At 33.5% G+C, this 26,619-nt stretch overlaps 1 protein-coding gene across 1 annotated transcript in view; it reads right to left on the bottom strand.

Moving 5' to 3' along the window:
* The window catches only part of trh (PAS domain-containing protein trachealess), a 236,811-nt gene that overhangs the window by 185,928 nt on the left and 24,264 nt on the right, over nucleotides 1-26,619 (bottom strand). The window lies entirely within an intron of this gene.

The raw sequence follows: 26,619 nt of genomic DNA, 5'->3' as shown, positions 1-26,619 counted from the left end.
AGTGGAAGAAAAAATTGAACAAGAGTATACTGCCACTTCTGGTTGACGGATGCTTACCAACTTTTATACACAACTTGGTAAAATATCAGTTCAATAAATTAAAGGATTTCTTAGAAAAACATAAAAAAACCTTGATTCTCTAAATTAAAAGTACTAATTTCGGCTTATGAAAAAATATTGGGGTATAATATTAATAATTTCTTTTACAAGTAAGAAATTTCAGTCCGATTTGATGAGTAGTTTGGGAGATAATTTAATTCAAAAACTTAAAAAGAAACGGGACACCTATAAGGGGAGGTACCATTTCCGGTCAACCTAAAAAATTGAAAAAATATTACGGTGCATCGATAAAAATTTCAGTAACCAATACTAAGTTTCAGTTCGATAGGACGAACAGTGTTCAAAAAATCCCCAAAATACACTGACACACAATAAACATACAGACACACACACATTTTTTCTAGATCACGAAAACGTGATCAGTGGTCGATTCTGAGTTCGAATCAGTTAAAATATGCTTCAAATATCATTGCGGTTGAGCACAATATCTGCAACACAATACAGGCCGTTCATATCATTTCATGGAAAGGGCAAGCCGGAGTCGAAACGGGTGGCAAACAAATGGACTATGACTGTCATTGCTCATCCCACCATTGTTCATTATATAATGTTGTTTTATGTTTTTTTCCATATTATTTTTGTAAAAATAATTTTTATGAAGACATTTCTGCCAGCCCGCAATCCCGGTATTCAGACTAGTTTCAGCACCGGGATTCACGGTACCAGAAAACACCGAGATCCCGGGATTGGAAGCCTTACTTGGTACATTTCTGCATAAGGATGATCCAATTTCCAATTCCAATACTGAATGTACATATTTAAATGTCTAATAGCGATAATAGCCAGCAATAGTGGGAAACAGATACGAACGGTCGTCGATTATGGTAATTTCTAGCGACAAAAACACACGGTAACTGTAAAACTCGAACGGCTTTTTCGAAAACGTTGACATCCTCTATGAATGGGTCCGTCTGTCTGTCCGTCGGTGGACGCGAGGCGCAAAAATGGCGAACGGAGAGAGACGCCATTGTGCGCGACCGCTACGTGTCCATTTTGCCTCTCAATAGGCGACAATTACCCAGCACGTGAACTCGTTCTTTTCCATTTTACAGCATCTATCTACATATTATATACCTACACTGTGGAACAGTTCAGTCACAGATTTCAATGAAAATTTCCCGCATTTCGTGTTGGGTTTTTATTTTTATTTTCACGTTTTTGTAGACCTCTTCCGGTCGCATGTCAACTGCCAATTTGTCTTCTTTCACTCGTTCGATTCGTCTCGCGGGTTTGATTTTCAATGAAAACGCACTTTCGATGACTAAAGAAAACTTGCCTGGAAAATTGCGCCAGCTAGCCCATAGTATATTTGTACTGAAAGGCAGCTTTTTCAATAGAATGCGAGGCGTATGTTCTTGTTAAAAGTAACAGCCATCTATTTCTTGAGTAGTTATAATTACTAGTATGTATGTTATTATTATAAATAGGGCATCATTTTATCAGAAAGACAAATTCAAGTCAATTTGAAAGGCAAAAGGAACAGACACAGAGTGGTACGTACGCTTTTTACTTTATCTATGTACGTAGTAACAATAGATGAAGTTTTGTGATCATGCGAAAATTCGAACTCGAGATTTTGACTGATTCGAACTAGGAATCGATTATTGATCACGTTTTTATAATCTAGAAAAAATGTGTGTGTCTGTGTGTCTGTGTATTTTGGGGATTTTTTGAACACTGTTCGTCCTATCGAACTGAAACTTAGAATCGGCTACTGAAATTCTTATCGACACGACGTAAATTTTTTTCAAATTTTTAAGTTGACGGGAAATGGTACCTCCCCTTATAGGTGTCCTCTTTTTACTTTATCTATGTACGTAGTAACAATAGATGAAGTTTTGTGATCATGCGAAAATTCGAACTCGAGATTTTGACTGATTCGAACTCAGAATCGATCACTGATCACGTTTTCATGATCTAGAAAAAATGTGTGTGTGTGTGTGTGTCTGTGTGTGTGTGTGTGTGTGTGTGTGTGTGTGTCTGTGTCTGTGTGTGTGTATTTGGGGATATTTTTAACACCGTTAGTCCTATCGAACTGAAACTGAGTATCGGTTAATGAAATTTTTATCGACACGTCGTAATTTTTTTTCAAATTTTTAAGTTGACCGGAAATGGTACCTCCCCTTATAGGTGTCCTCTAAGTTTTTGAATTCAATTATCTCCCAAACCACTAACTGAATCAGACTGAATTTTTTTTAAATATGATAAAAATAATAATTTTTATAACATTATATTTTTTAAATATTTCTATCTGAACCGGAAGTAGTACTTTTACTCTAGAGAATCAAGGTTTTTTATGTTTTTCTCAGAAACCTTTTGGTTAATTGAACTGAAATTTCATATCTAAAAGTTTAAATTTAATACCAACTTATATATAAAATTTAGTAAGTATCTGTCAACCGAAAGTGGCAGTTTACTCTTGTTCGAATTTTCTTCCACTATTTTTTTTGACCCCTTAAACATGTGTGTTCGTCACATAAAAATTCAAGTATAATTTTTGTAGCAATTTGATGAAAATAAAAAAAAATTATTAAATTTTATAAACCGGAAGTGGGATTTTTTTCACTTAGAAAGGTTGAAAATATTGTGCCCACTCCTCTGTCCACACCCCTGAACGTATGAAGCTGAAAATTTATATTTCTATCCTTTATGTACTAACTTAGAGCTGGTAGGGTTTTGGTCAGAATTCATAAACCGAAAGTACTATTTTTTTTTAAAACAATATTTCATTATTTTATTTTGACCTTTAAAATTATTTTTATTTTCTTGATATTTAATGAGTATAATACTGATAGTGATTTTTAGTAATAAAAAAAATTTGAACAAAATCTGACAACCGGAAGTAGAACTTTTGTTTTGTGGAAGTTTCCATACATTTGCGCTCAATTTGTATCGCTATCATAGTCATCAGTTCAATATCGAATTTTGTTTTGTAACCTTCTTATATTCCTCAAATACATAGATAAAGTCATGGGTTGGTCACACCCGAATTTTTTTCTAAGTTTTTGAATTCAATCTCCCAAACTACTAACTGAATCGGACTGAATTTTTTTTACATGTACTAGAAATAATAATTTCATATTTTTTAAATATTTTCATCTGAACCGGAAGTAGTATTTTTACTCTAGAGAATCGAGGTTTTTTATATTTTTCACAAAAACCTTTTGGTTTATTGAACTGAAATTTCATATCTACCAGTTTAAGCTTAATACCAAGTTATGTATAAAATTTGGTAAGCATCCGTTGACCGAAAGTGGCAGTTTACTCCTGTTCGATTTTTCTTCCACTATTTTTTTCGACCTCTTAAACATGTGATCTTCACGAAAAAATTCAAGTATAATTCTTGTATCAATGTGATGAAAATAAAAAATCATTAAATTTAATAAACCGGAAGTGGGGTTTTTTCCTCTTAGAAAGTTCAAAAATGTTGTCGCCTGGATCCTGTCCACACCCCTGTCATAGTTATTAGTATTCATAACTATGACAGGGTTTCATCATAGTTTGTCTGGACGGTTCAATATCGAATTTTGTTTTGTAACCTTCTTATATTCCTCAAATACATAGATAAAGTCATGGGTTGGTCACACCCGAATTTTTTTATTAGCTTCACTCTGAATTAGCTTCACTGAAAAAATTTTGATCTTATTTTGAAACATTTCCACTCTTCAAGTCGCTTTGATATTTTACAAACATACAGGGGTTAATCAACATGATTCTAGACGATTTTAATCATTTAAATTAACATCGGAATCTTAGGTCGGAACAAAGCGATGACAGCTAGTTATTCATATATAGCTTCAACCACCCCTTTGCAACTAAATTACACAGTGGTAAAAGCTACTTTTTTCACTCTCGTTTACTCTCATGTCATATACATAAATACATTATAATATTATTTTTAGATAGTTTTGTACATGCAAAGAAGAACGCTGCTAGGTCAAATCTGTACCGTCGTATTTCTTCGCAAACCACAAAACCTGAAGCGTTTTTGGTGATATTTTATCCTTGTATTGACATAGGTTTGACAGTAATTGATAACGGTAATTCCAAGATTTCTTATAAATCTAGGAGAAACTTGAAAAAACGCCCACCACTGCTGGAAACCACGAGCGCTTCCTGTACCGTACTTGAGTGTGTTCTTACCATTAGACACATCGACACGCGATACTATCAATTGGTTTTACCAAATGACTACTTTTAAATGCCATCAATGAAATCTACTTTCAAGAGACCATAGGACTGGTCACTTCAACTTTCTCTATGGATTGTTATTTGAACGTTATTCAACTTCATTGCCTTTCAAAATTGAATAATTGTTTCTATATGCATTGCTATGATTAGAAATTATTGTGACGTCCTCAATAAAGATGAACCACGAAACGCCAGCACGGATTCTGTGAGATTTTTACTTTATCTATGTACGCAGTAACAATAGATGAAGTTGTTTTAGTTGGTAGTGATGTAATTAGCATTGAACGAAAAGAAGAAGTTGTAGATGTAAAAAAATATGTTCAATAGTGACAAACTACGTCAGATAAAACCATAAGTAATATTTTATTCAAATAACATCACTAAATGTAATATATACATAATAAATTTATTGCATAAAAACCAAAACATTCACAAAATTATATAACACTAACTAACAGACATTAAACAAATCACGATAATCTTAAAACTTAAAACCCATATATTTACATTCGACTTTGCATAAAATAAATCGCTGCATTTTATCATCATACAAAAATCAAACGAGTTATATCCACTCTACATACATACATACATATATTGACGGGTGTTTGTCGCAAAATACGACCTATAATTAAAGCCCCTGAGCGAAAGATCGATTGAGGCGAATCTCACTTAATGCATCAAAAATGCAGATAAATCACACACACACACACACACACACACACATATACAACATTAGAGACTGGAGAGAAGCGATTGAGGACCGATTCCCTTTTAGCGTCTGGCGTTTAACTATACAGACGTATAAAATATATATTATACATATGAAATTTCCAATAATGACGCGTAGGTCCCGGGGTCCTCCTCGTCCAGGGCCATAAAGCCCTAGGTGGTGGTTATGGGGGCCCCATAACTACCGACCAGTGGGTCCCCGACTCGAATCCCCGCGCGATTACGTACCGCACTCTATAATCATTTCGGCGTATCTCTTACGCGCCTTACACCCAAATTTTGCCGACACCATAAGACACCCACACACACCTGGAACAATAAACAATTATCCCGCCGAAGCACTAATGGTTATCGATAGACCACATAAGAACTATTATAGATTTGTATACAAAAAAAATACCGAACTCAAACTAATCATACGGACGACTACAGATATCATTAATCAACTTTGACGAATTACATATGTATCTTATAAGTCATGATCAATTTTGAATTCTTCGTCTTGATTTGTATGAAATTTCTAATACTTTTCCCTCGATTTACTAGAAAGAATAAAATATATCGATAAGTTGATTAGATATGATTTTCATAATACTGAATTTGTATCCATTCATACAGAAGCATCAGTGATGTTTAGTTCAATTAAAATGTGTATCAATCAAGCGTTCTCTAACATGCTCTTTGCTTTTCATCTCCGTATTGTATAATATATATATCAAATATATAATTTCGAAAGACTTTGTATATATGTATGTATATATGTAACCTTCGTTGGGAGCTGTGTAAACAAGTCAAAGTTTCCATGACGACATGGGGACGGGGACGGGTCTTCGGCCCCCGGGTCTTCTATATATAATTCCTATACAAAACAAGAATTTCAGTAACTTGATAACAAGTTTCAATGTGATAGGATTAACGGTATCGTGATAATCGGTAGCGAATCTGGGTTTTTTTGAAATCCGCGATACTAGACTCACGATCTGTATTGAAAGTGTGTAAAATACTATGTGTATTGACAGTGTAATAAATACAAAAATCGTATATGGAAATATCAAAACCATATAAACGATATGATAAAATAATTGCTTTAAGATAAACATTGACATCATCAGATTCACTATATAAACCATGAGAGTCAGTCAAAACATCAGACCAAATCTTAACATCCGATTCAACGAGTCAATACATCGATTCAACCAGCATGAGCGCAAGCTTTTTACAGTCAGTACATTGTGGGCGAAAGCTCTTTATACATACCTCCTTTGCATTTCATTAAACAGTTATACGCGTCTCTCAAGTTCATCGTTCCAATATCAAGTTAGATTTTCAAGATCAAGTTCAAAAGTGCTTTTCGAATAAACTAAAGATAGTAAAAAAGTGTACCTTCGAAAGATTTTGTGTTGAAAGAATCTCTTTCATTATAACTTGTATCAGAACTTTAAAACTTAATTAAATAAAAATAATAAAACACATAAAGTAAAAATTGTAAATCTTAATCTAATTATATGAAAGATTAAATGTTTTTATTGTTTGATTTCTCGAAAATTTGGAGTAAACTATCAAAAACGACTAAAATTTATTTTGACTTGAATTTTTTGTAACGGTATATAATGTTTAATCAAAAGCTAAGAAAAAAGTATAAAGCCTAGTCGACAACCCCCGCCCTTTTGGCTGCAGCTATGATTTCATCACTTCAGTCCCACTAAGCCTATATGAGTCTAAAATTTAGTGCGAACACTAAACGATTGACTCACTTAACACTTAACTGAATAGAACTAAACGACTTAACACTAAACTGAATTAAATATATAAAAACCCTGTGAAATGAGCACTTGATATGGAGTTACAAAAAAATACCATAAACTGCTTTGAAGGCAGTACAGAACACACATATTTCAATGTATGTATAGGTATAATTAAAAAGTTCAGGACAAATCTTCATCTCATTTTGCAGAGCAAGCCGTCCTAGAGTAGACAAAGCGAAACGATGGTCACCCCAAGTCGAGATCGTTGCACCGAAACAAGCCAAAAGCGACCATCCCTTTGCCAAAAAAGTATTTAATCTCAAATCTGAATTGCAATAAGTGGTTATCTCGACGAAACACTTACAATAGCCCCCAAAGAGATCGCCAGCTCTTTTTATTATTTTAATATAATGATGGCTATAAAATATTCTAAATTTATAAACCCTTCATTTGCAGCAAACCAAAAGCGAACAAAACCTAACCACTAAACTCAATAGTAAACTACATAGCTTCATATCTCTCTTCTCCCCCTTAACTATGCGAAATGCGTACATGTGTTTACACACTTCGGGCATAATTTGATATAAATTCATTATCTTAAAGCAACGTGTGTTTATGGGTCGTTGAATCCGCGCGAGATGGCTCGGATGCGTCCAGCGACCGTGCAATTTTCCGCGAAAACATGCAAGCGTCACCAGTTGCATGTGCATCGGCGGCATGCGGCCACCGTAAACAATATTATGCAAATACGAGCGTGGATCATACTCGGATAACGCCGCATTATGGCCTTAAGCCATCTTGTACTAATAAATGCCCAGCAACTGGCCCAAATACGCCTTCGAATCATCGCCGATCTGCGACTACGGGGCGCCTGCGATTCGCCGGCACCGAAACGGTTAACCCTTGCGATACTGACTTAAAATTTAATCTGATGACAAATGGGTTCTACTACATGGGTTCCTATTTCGTCTATCAAACATTAATAACTACCGATAAATTATGAAGAACGAAAATTATTCTAGTCTAAGTCGAGGTGTTGATTTAGTGTTTGAATTAAGAAATTTCAAGTCAAATAATATGAAAAGGTTTAAACTGAGTCAATGCGTGCTACACTGATTTTTCTATATTTTCTATAACCAACAACATAGCTCAGTGGTTAGCGTGTAATGTTTTCAACTGAGGGGCTATGGGTTCTATCCCTGACCCAGTGTTGCTGGCCAGACCTTCGATACATATATGTGACTCTAGTTTGATCGTTTCGTACCAGAGTTTAATCATTTATCTGCTTTCATTGTTTAAAAGGTTGACCAAAATTAAAAACCTATCCCCATTTTTCGCGAATTTGACCCACTGAACTTGAATATGACAATATTTTTTGTTGACTTGCTATCGTTTAACACAGGGTTTCCCATACTATGTTCCGCGGAACACTGGTGTTCTGCGGAGCCAAAATAGGTGTTCCGCGGAGCCTAAATAGATATTTCACAAAAATTTGGAGTAAATAAAAAAAAAATTTGACACAACATATAACTTAAAAAAAAAATTGAACATATTCTACTACATAATGAATTGCACGGTATCGTATTGCACTCACGATTTATTATAGGTTTACTCACGTGTGCATATCTACATGGAAAAACTGTATTAATGATTACATTACAAAACAAGAGATAGGCTGGGAAAACTATTGATATTTGTACAGATGGTGCTCGAGCAATGGTAGGAAAAATGAAAGGTGTTACATCACATATCATGAAAGTAGCTACAAAAGCTACCAGCAGTCATTGTATTTTGCATAGGCATGTTCTGGTGACTAAAAAAATTTCCACAAATTAAAAAAATGTTATGGATGAAGCCGTGAAAATGATAAACTATGTAAAATCTAGACCACTTCAATCCAGATTATTTAAAATTTTGTGCGATGAAATGGGTAGTGGACAAAAAGCACTGAAGTGAGATGGCTATCCAGAGGAAAAACACCTTTAAGACTTTATGAACTTCGAAGTAAATTAGTAGTATTCTTGAGGGCACAAAATAATTTGCAACAACAATTTATCGACTTGGTTGGTTGATATATCTTGCATATCTGGCGGGTATTTTCACAAAGTGCAATTTTGTCAACTTATCATTTACAAGGAAAAAGTATCAATTTTTAATACGAGAGATAAAATTATATCTTTTAATAAAAAAATACAATTTTGGATTTCATCAGTTGAATCTAATAATTTTGATTGTTTTCCTGTCTTACATGAATGTTTGAATAAATTGAATTTTAAAGTTGATAAAGAAGTTTCGCAAGTATTTTTAGAACATCTACATAACTTGAAAACAACTCTTTCGGAATATTTTCCGAAAACTAGTAAGAACGATTCCTGGGTTCGGAATCCATTTTCCGTGGCAGTTAAACCAGTAGGATTAAGCGCAAGTGATTATGAGAATTTAATTGATTTAATTAATGACTGATTTTAAACAAAAATATAAAGATCAGCCATGAAATGAATTCTGGGCGAGTCTGACTGAAGAGTATCACAATGTGTTAAGCAAGCCGTCATTTGTTTACTTCCGTTTTCCACGACATATTTATGCGAAGTGGGATTCTCTAATTATGTTGCAACGAAAACAAAATACAGAAATAGACTCGACGCCACGGCAAATATAAGAATTCAACTGACCAATGTTGTGCCTGATATAAAAAAAATTTGCAATTCAAGAACTCAAAATCATCAGTCATTGAGTGTCTTATTTATTTGTATTTTTATGTTTATTAAATAAGTGATATTTTTACTATTATGAATTACCCAACCTAAAAAATAAGCCAAGTGTTCCGTAAAAATTTTCGGATTTGCCAAGTGTTCCGTCGCTGAAAAAGCTTGGGAAACCCTGGTTTAAGAGATATGAGCGTTTAAATAAGTGAAACGTAAAAGAGGTTTGTAAAAATGAGAATTTTTTACAGACTTTAATTCAAAATCTAGTATTTCTATGTCTTAATTGAGTATTTGAATCAATATTTTTTTCTTTTTATTGTGATTTTTTTTATTGCTTTGAAATACATACATACTTATAATTAATTATCTAGCGAATTTTAAAAGTCAAAAATATACTATTTTTCCGTAATAGTATGAATTAATTTCGCCAAATTTTTATTTTCCACACTTATAAGGATTGCTTTTTTGTCAATATTTTTTGGTACTAGTACTAGATATACCGAATTGTATAGTACTACACAATTCGGTTAATGATTTTATGGGCACATGGTGAAGTGTCGACTCAACAGGGTTAACTTTCTCAAATTTTCGCTTAAGATCGGAATAAGACGTTCTTCCATTTTATACGAAACACACATTTAAATAAAATTTTTATTTTATTTTTCGTTCAAGTGTACATTACATATTTAAATAAGCGATGGTTATCAAGACGAGACATACATTATTATATTATTTTTATACATAATAATAATAATAGCAGCAATAAAAAATGTAGTATACAAAAAAAAAATAAGCGATACCCAATTTGATTGAATGCTACGTTCTAAATCGCTCACATTAAATACTTAAATAAATAGCTTGTAATTTTCATAATCACAACCCTACATGAAATTTTTTTAAACTCTCAATTTACTAAATACTCGTCCTTACGAACGCTCAAAGATTACATTATTCTCAATCCAGACAGATGTTTGTTTGTTAGTCAACACATGGACGTAAAGTCGTAAAACAATCATTGACATAGATAGACTTGGCCAGTCTACAACAATAATGTATGTAAACAATCAAGAGTGATATATAATATTTGCAATAGATAATCAGCAAACTATCTTCACATATAGGAAAAGAACCGAAAAAAAAATTCCTATATGAATTCCAAATTAAGTACAAGTCATAAAAACATTCGTTTTAAATTTACTTAGATCGATAGAAGACAGTCTATATATTTATATGTATAATAAGTACAATTTTGTACAATAAAAATTGCATTGCATGTTGAATATTTCGCAAAGAGCTTCCTCCTACAGGAGCTTAAGGAAAGCGCGTGAAAGCTTTCCCTTGTCGACAGTAATGAAGCGGAACGTTCCAGATTATTCTGACCGTGAAATATTGTTTATTAGCCGCAATTCATGGCCGAATACTCCTCAGAATCTATTATGTTCCTTGTAAAGGGGACGTCGAAAGTTATGTGCTTCTCTCGCGAGCGACAGCTTTATTGAGTGCGAAATACAAAAAGGACAAAAAAATGCACACGATGCAGTGCAAGTGAAACTATTCGCGTTGTTGCGATCTCGTTTTGATCGGAGGCGTTAATCGGCCCATCAGAATGCCACCGTAGTCGTGTGTGAGTGCACTGGTGAGCCAATAAAGGCGTGATGCACCGAGATGCAGCTGGACAGCAATCTCCTGATGCATCCCAAACCGACTTGGCAGACGGACAGATAACAATCGCGCCAGGATTCGTTAGGAAAAACTGGTCCAACGAAAGACGAAGCCTCTTATAGGTGTCATTAGTTCGGTTCTGCTCGGTTAGATTTTATGAAGTTCAACCCTTTATCGACCTGCATACTACATATATCCAACTTCATAGAGAATTTGATAATTTGATATTTGCCAACCGCGATTTAAATACTAACATTTACATAAGTTTTGTAGACAAATAAAGATTGTATTGAATAGAGACAGAAGAAAATAACGAATATCGAATAACAAATAACGAATGTGTATCGAAACATCAATGGCTAAGCGCAAGTTGTCGAGCTTTCCAAAACAACTAACAGGTGTCGGTACTGTGACACACTGTGCTAAAGTTTTTCGTTTCTCATCCAGTCCAGACTAATAGTAAGACCACACTGAATCGTAGGGCATGGACGTGCTCGTGGTTTCCAGCTGTAATGGGCGTATCTTCATGTCATTGTTAATTAGTTAGAAATTATTATTTAAAAAATAAGCTTCTCCTGCGTTTCTTCAAATATGGGAATCACCGTTATCGATCACTGTCAAATATATGTATGTATATCAATACAAGGATAAAATATCACCGAAAACTCTTCAGGACGTGAGTTTTACCCCGGTTTGCGACAGTATAGATTAGGCGTGTCAGAGTTTTTCACATGTGCAAAAAAAACGTGACGGGTACCACTCTATGAGTCTGCACCTTAACTCCTTTCGTTAAAAACTTCAAAAACTTATTATATAAATTTTCTAATTTTATTTATTTATTTATTTATTTATTTATTTAATAGTTTTGGACCATTGTGGCATTACAGGAAGAACCTAATGCGCCACAATGGCCTACATTTGAAAAAGATATAAAAACATGATATAAAAACAAGTATACTGTAAATAAAGGAAAAAAGCAAAAGCAGAAAACATGGTAAAATAAAATAATAAAAAAAAGTAACAAAAGGAAAATAATACCTCATTCAGAGAGAAAAAAAAATAACAAAAGTGTAAAAATTAAAAATAAAATCCATAAATCCCATTCTTTGTTTACACTGAGCAAAATTAAAATAGTATATAAAAATGTACAAAAGAGAAAGAAAAAATAAAATAAAATAAAACAAAATATGAATAAAAAATAAAATCACAGCGAGGTTCAAATGGAAGAGAGTAGATTAAGATTCCACTCATTCATCACATTCAAATTAAGAAAGTAATGATGAGCGCAGGTTACCAGATAAATATGTTAAGATAATATCCGACAATCTACGCTCCCCAAGGTGGAAAATATCACATTCATTTTAATGATATTCATAAATCTAGTCAATTCTCTCTAGTATTATATTATTATTATTACTCAATCTGTAAGGCAACTTATGTACATACAAATTTAGACAAGAAGCTAAAAGATGGGAAAACAGATAATAAGGATTTGATCAACTGAAAGAATCTGATAATTCTGTGATAATTTCCAAAGAAAATACACATTTCCAAACATATTTTGTAATGATTTTTCTCTTAAATCAATGCTTCTATCTCCAACAGAAGGCGGTACGAAACCGATATAATACATATATTCTGTCTAAAATACTAAAAATTAGACTAATTGTATAACATAAAATCATAATAGTACAAATGATCCAGATAAAGTATGTTAATTTAAGAAAAAATGTTAATTGCTACAAATAAAACCGTTATCTTATAATAATTTTTGGCATATACGTACATACATACATACATATTATAAACAATATGTGTGTAGTTCATAAGCTTTTGAATGCACATTATTTGGATTCACATTATTTGCATTCACATTAATCGACGTTCATTTTATTTTTATTTTTATTTTATTTTTTTCAATTAATCATGCACACTCGCCTTTGCTCCAAAGCGGCGAGTGTGCTAAACAGATTAAGACTCAAGAAATTATATATATACATATATTAAATACATAATTATTACAGACATACATCGAAACAATACCTGACATCTATGGACAGACATTACAAACATCGTATACAATATGATCAATAACATTTTTCATGTAACAATACAAATTTTTATATTCAATAAACATCTACAGAGACATCTATGGAGAGAAATCTAGCGAATCCTGCGATATAACAATAACTCAAGGTTTGCAATAGAAAATTGAAGAGGAAAAGCCAATTTTACAGGAACCGTTTCAACTAAAATCAGAAAAGTTGGCAAATTCTGATAAGAAACGATCGACCTCAACAAACCAAGCCCACAACGAGACTCTAGTGGGAATCGAACCCGTGACACCCTGAACGAAAGAATACAACACTTACCACTAGACCACGCTGCTGGTTTTTTAAATATCTAAATTTCAAATCACATTAAAAATTTTTTGAATCAATCACAAACTTCCTTGATATTAAATCACTAACATATGTATGTATATGTTACACCGAATCCATGAAATTAACTATTACACGCATTTGGCAAGAGAATTGCCGAATGCGTGAAAAATGCAAGCATGTTGCCCAGTTCACGGATTTGGCAAATTTTTGGGCGAATGCGTGTATTCGGCAAGAATTTGTCTGCTCAAAGCATGGAGTCGGCAAATAGACAGCAGCGCTCCGGTGCTGTTTTTTAGAACTGGACAGCGTGGACACGTGTCAAAGTGACAGCTGAATGAGGATGTTTAATTTAGTTTAATTTACATATTATTATGTATAATATGACTACATACATATGTTTCGATCATCTCATATGACTTATACATAAATTAATGCCATTTTTATACATTTTGATCAATATTTTAAGCTATCCAGTTCACGCATTCGGCAAATAATTTACGGAATCCGTGAACTGGGCAACGTGCTTGCATTTTTCACGCATTCGGCAATTCTCTTGCCGAATGCTTGTAATAGATAATTTCATGGATTCGGTGTAACATATAAATATATAAGTGTGCAAAATATAGATATGATTTTGCACACTTATATACATACATATACATGTATGTATGTTAGTGATTTAATATCAACTTTTTATAAAGAAAACATTATAAAATGCGCATATTATATATAAGTGGAATGCGTTTACTAATATGTACAAAATTTGTACTGAGGCGTTCACATTTTCAACAAACCCGACACGAATACTCGAAAGTAAAAACATTCTCATTGAATTCATATATACGTTAAATCACAAAACGGGGGCAAAAATGATTGAAGGACACCGCCAATTTTAAAACTCAAAAGTTATACATCGAATCAACGAGAACTGGTTTCGTCCTCGCACATCAATCATCATCGAACGTCTCTCGCTTTTGTCTCACCGTCGCTCGCCCTACGATAATTTGTTTAGCAACAACATTCATCCATATATTCCATAATTGATTTCATCGAAACCGACCGCAAGCATACCTCACAACTACAATATAAAAAAAGACACGGGGGGGGGGGAATACCCCACTGGCAAGGTATCAACCGCGATAATGTCGAGCGAAAGAGGGTTGATATTGTCGTTCGCAACAGTTGTTACATATTAAAATGTTTGTCGCATTCGCTTACGGCGCGTTTACACCTTTTATTGTGAACGCGGCTTTACTTTATGCCCGTCGAATATTCGGTGAACGGAAAATTCAACATACGTGCAGAATTGTCATGCGAGTGTGTACTAAAAAGGAAAGAGTCGGTTTGAAATTATTAAGTGGCCGATTCACATACGCGCGTGAGTATTTATTATATACATACATAATATAAACTGGTTTGTGTACGATCGATATCTCCGTCTCAATAATTACATCTATTTAAAATTAAACATTCGAGTTGCAATCGCCGATAGTACCTATGTATGTATGTACATAAGTGCACTTGCGTACTCGCGAGAGTAAAAGTAAAATGAGTCACGTCTATTAATTGGAACGCTTAGGTTGCGCAAAAATTGCAATCTTAACGATACATCTTTATAACGAAATTACAAATAATTAAAACGGGCCTTAATTTTTTATCCAAAATACGATATTATGGCAATGGGAAACGCCAGACAATTCAGGCAAATTTGAAGAAAAAATAACATTAACTTTTTTCAATATGGTAGGTAAGATACTACAGTATATGCGAATTTAATTAGTTAATGTATCATTTTTGGTTAATAAAATGGATTAGTGTAAACAAAATATATTATTAACTTTTAATAGAAAATTTATTTTGGAGCATTAAAAATCACAATCAATGAAGCATCTGACTATTGATTTCAATACTCACTTTTGGCATAGCAATAGCAATACTAGATTTTGAGTTAAGAACCGCAAAAGCCAAAAAAATTGCGATTTTTTTTTTTTAACGTTCATATCTCATAAACGGGAGCATGCCAACGAAAATCATTATCATATTTGAATTAAGTGGGTCAATTTTAGTAAAAATTGATTAACTCTATTCAGTAATTGATAACTCTATGTACATAATATATGTATGTAGTGTAGGCGGGTCACGTAGCTAGAAAAACGGACCATATATAGACGAAAGAAGTGCTCGAATGGTACCCGAGATAATGTAAAGGGGTGTAAGGAAGATCGCAGGACAGATGGGTGAATTAAATCAGAAAAGTGAGTGGGATGAGATGGATGAGAGAAGCATGCTAGAGAGGCCTTCATCCAGTAGTGAATGGCGAATGGCTGTGAATGATGATAGTGTAGAAGGGGAAGAGTCTGAAAGGATTCATCATTGTTGGTAAGAATAAGAAGAAGAAGCAGATTTTAAAAAGATGAACCGACCAAATATAAAAAAAAAACGTTACAAATTAGAATATTGATGAAGTTTGAATTTCGAGTTTCGTAATAGAAAATTTTGAGTCAACGCTTCAATATTGATGAATAAATTTTAAATCAAGTAAATTAATTAATTTAAAAAAAAACATTTTTGAGCCCCCAGTACAATACATAATGTACTTACATAGATACATCCGATGGCACCCCATATTCCCATAACAATGGTGATTAAAAATTAAAATGGGCACACATGTCGAATACAAAGTGCCCCTTTTTGAAGCGCAGGTTAAACCTTCCCGTAAAACGTGTCACTAATTGACATTGCGACGCTTCCCGGTGCCCCGGTTTATTCCCGAATTTCTCGTTTCTCGTCTCGACGGCGGGCTAGCGAAATCACTATTCCGCACGAGTGGATGCTTGCAAATCTGCATGTTTATCCCATAAACATGAATCATGGTGCAGCACGTGTCTGCAAGTGCCCCGAATTTTCATAACACGCGCTTCTAGGTGTCAGCTAACGGGCACATTTTAAGCTCGACTCACACTTTTAAAGTTGGATTTTTTTAAATAATAAAACGTACATCACATACATACATACATATACCAGAGTCCTGTGTATACCTACCCATACATACATACACCCTCTCAAATAAAACATCGAAACAAATCACACTGTATGCACATACATACTCATTTTTCAATACATATACTATATGTAAGTAGCTTTTATAATTAATATTATAAAAATTATTTTATATCAATAAGAATTTCAAACATTTCCGATTTATCTGAATACTCACCTTATATATGAACGTTTGTTTGATGAAATTTTTATAAAAGTGTGATCTGAGCTTTACAAAAACGCATTTTCTCGCGCTGAAGCAGATGTCGACACTGAAATGTGATATTTCAGTTTCGCACTTTTACGAAGTGATAACAACAGATTTAAATTCAAACCTCGTCCAGCCAAAAAATGCGCATTCACGTCTAGCAAATTTTTCCCAATATGAAGATTATATTTTTTCGTTTTTAATTGAGAATAATTAAAAGAAGCTTATCGATCGAACTCGCGTGCCGAGCGTCGGTAGCTCATTACAGACATACGACTTGTAAAATAAACATATATGCATATTGAAAGATAAACTAAAACGCATACATACATGGACTTGATTAAAATGTCGTTGAAAAATAAACTGAATTTAAATATAGCTTGACTTTTATTTAACATGGAATTTCGCCTCGCACTGATGTCACCCGTTTGACAAATACAAACTGTTAAGAAAAAAATAAAGAAGTGGTTATTTGAATAAACGATCTGTACCTAAGCGCCAAAGAACAAATAATCAAATAAGCGTCTTTTGAATGGTTTATCTTAGTTTTTAATTAATATATCAGATCAGACATGTTTACTAACTGTACTAATAATACAAAATTTCTCAATGAAACACAAAATTTCCTACAAATTCAAACTTAAAACGTATCAATATATTTTATTTATTTATTTATCAAAACGTTTACAATCATTTGGAAGCTCATTTACCCAAGCATTTGATTAAATATACCGATATCAGTTTTTCATATACATCTATCATAATACTGATTGATTCAAGGACTAACAGCTATTTCATCAGTTTTTTCAAATCTCATATCCAATGTAATTCATTAAATTGATGTACTTTCAATGCCATAGCCAATTGATTTTTCAATCCATTAACAGCTGACTCAATTGAGCAGGTGATATTTATTGCAAATGCAATACTCAAAATTGGCCATACAACGAGTTAATTTATTTACTATCTTCTTTGAGCTCAAAAAAAAAAATGCAGACACACACACACTCCATATTATGCATACTTCATTGAATTAAATAGCGTTGCCAATCGTTTCATTACATCATTCGTACGAAAACAAAATGGACGAGTGGAGAAGAAGAAGAACGCGTCCGTGTTTGTTTTTGGTTCGAATCCTGGTGTCGCTTTTATTTATTCAACTTCGTCTCGAGTGGATTTTAATTGAAATATCGTGTCCTCTTACGATACGTCCACTTGTTTGCCGATAGACGTACATATGTGTTGACACTCGCACACTTTTGAACCAATCTGTAGATGAAACATCCGAAAAGTCAATTAGCAACAGTTTAACGAAAGTACCAAAATTGTATACATCAGAGAGAGAGCACTTAAATTGGATTGAAAAATCATTCATCCAACCACATAAAACGATGAAATATTGAATAGTCGCGTCTTCTCGTCAAATATCACAATTTAAGGGTCAAGGCTATGCAAACATGATTAAAATAATTGTCAAATGTCCGCTAATTAACGTGACGTTAATTGGTCATTAATACCTGTCTATTTGTTTTTTTTTTGTGACTCAAAAATAAATTTCGGTTTCTATGCGTTGTCGTGTTTTACCAAAAATGATTATCATAATTAAACACACTACTATGAGGAGGAGCATACACACGTTCTAATGTTAAACGTAATTATTGTGTTCAAATACGTACGCCTGTTTCTGTTCAAATTATGTCATTATATGTGTATTTGAAAGCGTGCTCGTAATGTGTATACGTTACGGACAATATATGAATTCAAAAATTTGTCTCCTGTACAATATCAAATAGTGCAAAGGTTCACTGATTAATATTTTGAACATATGTAGTATTAAATTTCAGTAAGGCTTCAAGTGTAGTTCGTACAGAAAAAGCATCAAACACTTGAAGTAAGTAAATTTTGGAGGCCATGTCATCATTGAAAAATTTCCACGTCAAGTGTCGAAAGCATCAAGAAGGGCAATTAGCTTCCAGGTATTTCGGAAAGATAACGAGAAGCGAGAATCATTAGCGGAAGGCGGTACATGTCGAGCACACATTTCGCTAAACGCTTTATCGCCTCTCGCGAAAGGAGAAGACGCTCCGCTCCGCAAGAGCAGATCATGAAACGTAGATTAGCTTTGGAGGAAGAAGAGAAGGGCAACTCCTGACCCTCCCATTTTCAACCGGCGAGAGATCAAAGTCATAATACGAATGACGGAAAACGAAAAAAAATTGGGGAAAGAGTGCGCGAAAATATCGCACCATTAACACCGGCTCTACCTACAACGATCACACTTTCGGTGATAAATTAACCCGTGACGAAATTAAAACGAAATAATCGCCCCCGCACTCGACTAGGTGAAACAATAAATAAGGGTGGTAGAAAATAAAAAAGTCGGAAAGGGGGTTGAAAAAAGGTGTGGGGCGAAAGGAACGAAATAAAAGGAAAAGAAGTAGCAAGAGGGATGAAAAAAATAAGTCGAGAGAATTAGCATTGCAAATTCGTCGGCGAGAAGGGACGTTTGCTGTTTCTTAGTCCCGACTCACCCCCACTGTGTAATTTTTGTTGTGAAACGAAATTAACGAATAAAAATAGCATCAGGTTTTGGCAATAAATTCCCGAGGAGAGTCTCGACGCTACAAGTGTTAAAACGTTGAAGGAAAAAACTCACCCTTCCCTTCTTTCCCTTTTCTTCCCACCTGATGGGAACAAAACTCATATACTTATTTTTCTTTTCGCATAAAATACACATAAATTTTATTCATCAAAGTCCGCGAAAAAGAAACCGATTTTGAAAAAATATCCCAGTTTTAATTAAAAACAACTGAAAATTGTATAAAATATTTTAATTAAGAGAAATATATTTCATCCTAAATATGTATATACATACATATATCCAAATATTTTTAGAAAACATGATTGAACTAATCAAACAATCCAAAGTTATGTTTAAAACATTATTTTTCAAAAATTATAATTACATAAGTTACATAATTACATATATACATATTGTGACAAATTTAAAAGACAATTTACGCCCAAAGATGACGGACAATATATACAATAAATACATACATACGAATACTAAAAGTTTGTATATATTAACTCATTATGGACCGCCCTAATTTTTCGAAAACTCTGAAAGTCCATGTAACTTTCGTAAAATAACAGTAAAAATGATTTTGTAAATTAAACCCTTCTATCAATTCAATTAAAAATTAAAACATTTTTTTAGTTGTCTCCGACCATATGAATTATTGGATCAGTATTTCTCAAAGTGTGGTGATTGCTGTATTCAATTTCGTATAAAATTTAATACTACATATACACATATAACAAAATTTATTGTGTTATCTATTTGAATGAAAGATTCAATTTGGTATCTACATATTTTACGACTGAAAAACAAGTTAAATGCGGCATCTGGGGATATGAAATATTTTCTGATTATTGTTTCTTTGAAAAAAATTAAACCATCTGCAATTTTACTTTTTTGTCAATTTATTTATCGACATTTTGGATAAAGTTACATACTATTCTGGTATGATATCGATGAATGGAAGTTTCAAACTAAATCTTTTAAATAATATTTTTTTTGTATGAAGTTTACAGGATTTAAAAACACACACACACACACACACACACACGTTTGTGTTTATGTGCGTTGACGGCCTTTGAATGAAATTTTATTTAAAACACAGCGTATGTGTTTACAGCCAATAGCAAATTAAGCAAGTCACCAAGTATTATACTTCCCATTTATCTGTGAACAATTTGGATTCTACACAAGACAATCAAATTTTGTTGTCATATTATCAAACCAGTAAAAATTTCACACAAATTGAAGAAAAGTTATACCAATCAACGAGTGGAAAGATTAAAAATGGTCAAAAAAGTATAATAGAAAAACCGTTCACGTCATCATATGTGACGGCCTGAAGCTGCACGCGTCATAGCAAAGAAACAAACCCACCAAACGAAATTCAATTTACATCCACTATAAATAAATAAAAATAAAAAAATTATTTTACAATACAAATGTGAAATCTGATGGGTCGCCGCGCGAATAAATAACACACATTAACAACAAAGTCTCGAATTGACTACCGATACAGATGTTAAACACTTTATTTACAAAACGCAAACGACCGACACCGAGTTGAACCGCCGGCCCTCAGGGTCAGTAAAAATCCCACCCGAGATTATTTATTATTCATAATACCTACATAAATACACGATATATAAAGGCCGACCTATCATTTGTCTCGGCCGTCTTAAACTGTTTACAAAAGGAGGACCCCGGCGCTAATGAGGCCCGCGGCCCCCAGCTAATGAAACCCAGAGATGGATGCTGACCCATCAATCTGCAGACAGGTACCCTCAACTCGTTGACCCGGCGACTTTCCCACATTTCGAGCATCCCCAGACCGATCTTTCACCCCACAATCAATTTAAATCCAGAGTGACAAATCCGTGAATGGGTCACTGAATATAAATATCACGCATATGTATAAAAAATAATTGAATATTCAACGAAGGGGAGAAAAAAAATAGATGTGGTTTTAGACAAAAGGTGATGTAACGGACCAATCAACGTTGTATAGATATTATATTATATATGTATGTGTGTGTGAGGTACGGGTCTATTAGTGATGTTTTACGTATTGATTTATTCGGTTTGGTCCGTCTGCATGTTAATTCGGAGACTTTCCCATAAGCTAGGAGAGCTAGAAGCTGCGGCACGACTCGTCAAACTGTGTGTGAGCTTATCGTTACTTCATCTCGGAGTGTTCATAAAAAGTGTGTGAGTGTGTATTCTTGGAAAATGTCTACATAAGACAAAGTGAATCGTTGAGTGTAAGCACAATCCGTCTTAATTTACATTCGATAGATTGGAAACACGATGAAAAGAAATTGAGTTTAAAGGTCAAATACAGTTACATATTTACACTAAATTCAGCATAATATCATCAATTACAAAATTCTAATCCGCTTTCCTCAGACGGATAAAAGTTGGACAAATAAAAGTAAAAAACATAGCTCACGTTCTGTCCACGGCCTATGTACATATGTACTACATATATTAGAGTACTATGAGATAGTATGCCGAATCTGATTTTCCTAATTTGAAAATTGAATTTGCATAACAAACAACCTACATTTTTTATAAATATATACGTATGTACATATATATGTACATACATATGAACCGTTATATTTGAAAGTGGCGGCAGTCCAATTTTCAGTTCCAAAAACACTATTTCCATTTGACTTAATTCACAAATTGTTATCACTTATTTTAATTCGATAAGTCCAGAATCTCGAACAAAAAATATAAACGTATTACAGGCCACCACTATTTTTAAATAATGTTAAACGAAAAACATTATATGTATTTAATGTTTGGCGAGATATTTCTCGTAATGAAGGAAAGTGGACTTATGCCACTCTCAATTATATCGGCTCATATATAAAAAAATAAAAACATAAAAATAAAGATAATAATAATAAAAAAAATAGATATTTCAAATAGTTACTAGATGGACAGTCAAATAGAAACCAACATATGCAGTTTCAAAAACCATCAATAATATCAAAGGAGATTCAACAGCCGGAAAAATTAAGTTTATAAAGATAAAATATTAGAATAGATAAAAACCAATTAATAGCCAGTTTGTGGTAATTTGTAGATTCTTTACAACACACAAAAAAAGAAAATGAAAGCTTAATAATTTATGTTTTGTAAATAACTGTTACTTTATATATTTAAGAAATATCTCAATAGCTAATTTCCAACTACAATAATATAATAAATAAAGTTTCAAAGATGATACAAAAACATTGAAAATTTAGCTTATAAAAAAGTCACATTAATGACAGGTTGAACTTAGAGCATTTTGCTGGAATCACGAACTATCTACTATCTCAATATATAATAACATGACTAGTAGATCGATACACTTATTATTAAACTACCAATGTTTCAAAGACAAAACTCGTGAGAATCAGCAAACATGTATGTATGCATACGAACAAGGTTAACAAAAACTGCATCTTTGAATCGGACCGAATGATCACTACATAAGTGCACACATATGAAGATATCTATCATAAATACACATATGCATGTAGACACACACGCTACATTCAGTACACATGTCAAACTGAGAAAAAAATCGGCAATCACGACACGCTGACAGCAACAAGAAGTCGTATTATTTTATGAGTTATGAACCCGGTAACCCCGATCGTGAGCGAACAGTATTAAACACCGAGAAAGATCCATTCGTGAAAGCTCTTATTCCACGTCAACATACGCTAGCACAGTGGCTCTCAACCTTGGTCCACAAACATATGTACATACATAGGTAACCGTTAAGACACCCCCCTCTTATGTAGGAACAACACCATACTTTTTTTTAATTATATTTTCATTATATTTGATACCATTACGGGCTGCTAAGCGACGACACCTTATGATGATAAACTTATACATACATATATAAATCTATAGATTATAAATTTGAAATCATATTATAATAATGGTGAAAGTGTGTGGGATAGCTTTTCCAATTTGACGAGGAACCGTTTTAACAATAAATCAGATAAATTGGCAAACTGATAGGAAACTATCAACTTAGGGTCACAAATATCCAAGCCTGACGAGCAGTACTACAGAAATACTTCCGAATAAATTCTTTTCAATCAAGGTCAATCCAGGGTTAGCGCCCAGGAACCTATCGATGATTAGCATTAACTCAACCCCCGTGCCAAGTATATATGTATGTATACTGCTTCTTCTTACTACGTAGGTAAAGACCAACCTGAACTGAAGAAAAATGATTTTACTAACGTGATAAATACATAATAATTGTGAAGATAATTTTTATTACAAAAAGTTCACTTGATTTTTCATGAATATTGTGATGTAAAATATAAATTTCCAAATGAATTTTCTTCAATAAAAAAAGTTGTTTGCTAAAATTTTAGGAACTGAAATAGTGTGACAAAATTATTAGAACAAAAACTACTAACTACGCAATTTTTATATAATCTTAATAATAAATAAATTTATTTAACCTTTAAAAAAACTACTTGCATATATTCAATTATTTGGTATAATTTTCCATGCAGTAAATATTTTCATACATAGATTAAATTTATATGCTTATAATCTAAGCACGTTTCTAAAAACCATCTGAATTCTGAAGTATTCCGAACAAGTTTTAAAAATTCATATCAAAACATAGTTCAATTTCCATTTATAGTCATGTTTATTTTATATACTTCCAATTTATCTATCATGCAACATACATACATATACTCGTATGTATGTATACAAGCAGCACAATAGTGCGTCACACTCAAAAAAGGTTAACCAACACTGCACTAACACACACGTTAAATAAAAATTGACTGAATTAAAAACAAAAGTAATAAACCGCTCAATCCGAAGCTCTATGATTTTAAACACAAAGTTTTTATACCCCGTCTGACAGTCAGTCGTTCGTTCTTCGCTTGTCATTTTGGAAACCCGCACTGATAGAATCACAAAATTTCAATTATCATACATTAGTGTTTTATGGTATACATACATATGTACATACATACATGTATCATATAATACATACATATATCTTTGGGCCTTTTACGGTTCTTATGTTTTAATTGGCCACTGACAAGGTGCATAATAGATTGAGACGTACCACGGCGATCCATTTCATCCGACCCGATCGACGTTTCGTTTTCATAGACAGTGTGAGCGCGTGAGAAAAGCAGTGGCGTCACGTTTCGACCGTCAAAATAAAATACAAAAAAATAAAGTAACCGTTTGCGGTTCACCACCATGGACAAAAAAAATAAATATAGGTAATATATTTAACCGCCTAAGCGCCGCCGTTTTACATATAAAATTTGCATATCTTGTATTAACACTGTGCGGTCCGGGCCCGGTGACAAAATTCATTATTAATTTAAAAAATATTGCATTTCAATTATTACAAATACGAAACATTAACGTTCGATTGCATGTTACGGCGGGCGGGGGCTTTATGGACCTTAATCACAGCGTCGGCGATGGACAAAATTGTTATTATTTTATGTTGTAGTTGTTGTTTTTCTTTTTTTTTTCTTCGTCTTTTTTTATTCAACATACGCAAGCTCTCTGGTGGCGTCAGTGATCGATCCGAGATTATGATTGCTTTTAAATATACTACGGTAGGCGGACGATTCGCTTAATACGAAACCCGAAAGCATCAAATTACGACGGGTAAAAGTGAGGATTTTCGCTAGTCTTAAACAATATAATCTATAAAAGTGTGCACCCGGATCAATAGTGAACTAAGTCTATATTTTATATCATCCATTAAAAATAGCGCAGATGATTATCAAAACATTTAAAACTTCTCTGAATTTCCAATTGTAGCTTTTACATTCGGGAATTGGTAAACTAGGAAAAAGTAAAATACATACAAATGTAATGAACAATTGAACTTCTTAGTACGAACTTGGCTACAGCAAGATCTCAGCTGCAACGAAGAAATAGTAATAATCAATTTAATAAAACATTTTAGCCTACAATTGCTTTAAAAAACGTCAGAAAAATTTTTGAAAACTTCCAATTGACAAAAATGCACTAATGTTTTAAAACTCTCCTGATAATACACTAAAACCAAATCGGTAAATTCGGATTCATCGGCAGACTTGCAACAATGCAACGAAATTATAACATATAGCTAGCTCTACAAATGTAGGATATTAATAAATACAGATAAATCACACAAGAAACAAACTATTTTAATATCATTATAAAATATAGTCACATCTACAAATGTAGAATATTAATAAATACAGACAAATCACGCAAAAAAAAAACTATTTTTGCTACGAATATTTATTTTATATGAAATAATGAAACTGATTTAAAAATAAATTTGAGAAAGATTCAGCTCATTACATACATACATACATTGAATGGTGACTATTGAGAGGAAATTTCAGCCACACAAGTTTTACAACAGCCGAGTTCGGCAGATTGTCGCAACACTGACCGGTACGAATTTTTCCAAACAGAGCCGAGTATTTCAACTATAGAAATATATAATGAATAGCACCGTTTTTGTTCCTAATTTCGTGTCATAAATAAGCAAACGTCGAAATATGTACATACAGAGAACACCAAGCAGACCGGTAAGGTCAAGAACAACACAAACTCCATCACCAGTAAGTACAACAAAATACAGCAAATAAATGAATTATCAATCCACGCAGATAGATAGTCACATTACGCTCGATTGACTCGTCCATTTTCGCTTTGATAGTTCCGGTTTGATTATGCGCGTGCGCGGAAAATTGCATCGGACGGGTTGGGCGAGTCGGGTTTCCAATTTACGACCGACCCCGTAGATTGTATAATAAATATAATATACATACATATATACAGGGTGTGCGTGTGTGTATGCATGTGCCGGTGTTCGTCCTCGTCGTCTCCGTCGTCGTCGTCGTCGGGTAAATTGACCCGGTAATTTCATTTCGCGCAATTTACCCTAAACGCGCGGCGGCCATTTAAAATAATAACGGCCGAAGCGATCGCCGCATCGCAACGGAGTGTCCCGTCGAGATATGGTACGTGAGCGACACCCGAACGAATCGGGAAAATTGCATCGAAATGCATTCAATATTGTGTGCATCTGTGAGTCATCGATGCTGCGCTGCGGTGTGTGCCGCAACACCGCGGAGGAAAATTCAAAAGAGGGATTTTCGCAGTCGTATCAATGTATCGTTGAGTTGTGATTATGTTTGCCAACTGTTTGGAATTTTCTTGTTGTGTTGCCAGAGTGGGGTTTATG

This window comes from Arctopsyche grandis, chromosome 13 (genome assembly GCF_051622035.1).
Source record: "Arctopsyche grandis isolate Sample6627 chromosome 13, ASM5162203v2, whole genome shotgun sequence".
NCBI lineage: Eukaryota > Metazoa > Arthropoda > Insecta > Trichoptera > Hydropsychidae > Arctopsyche > Arctopsyche grandis.
The sequence above is the reverse complement of the archived record's forward strand: the minus strand, read 5'-3'. Positions and strand labels throughout refer to the sequence as shown.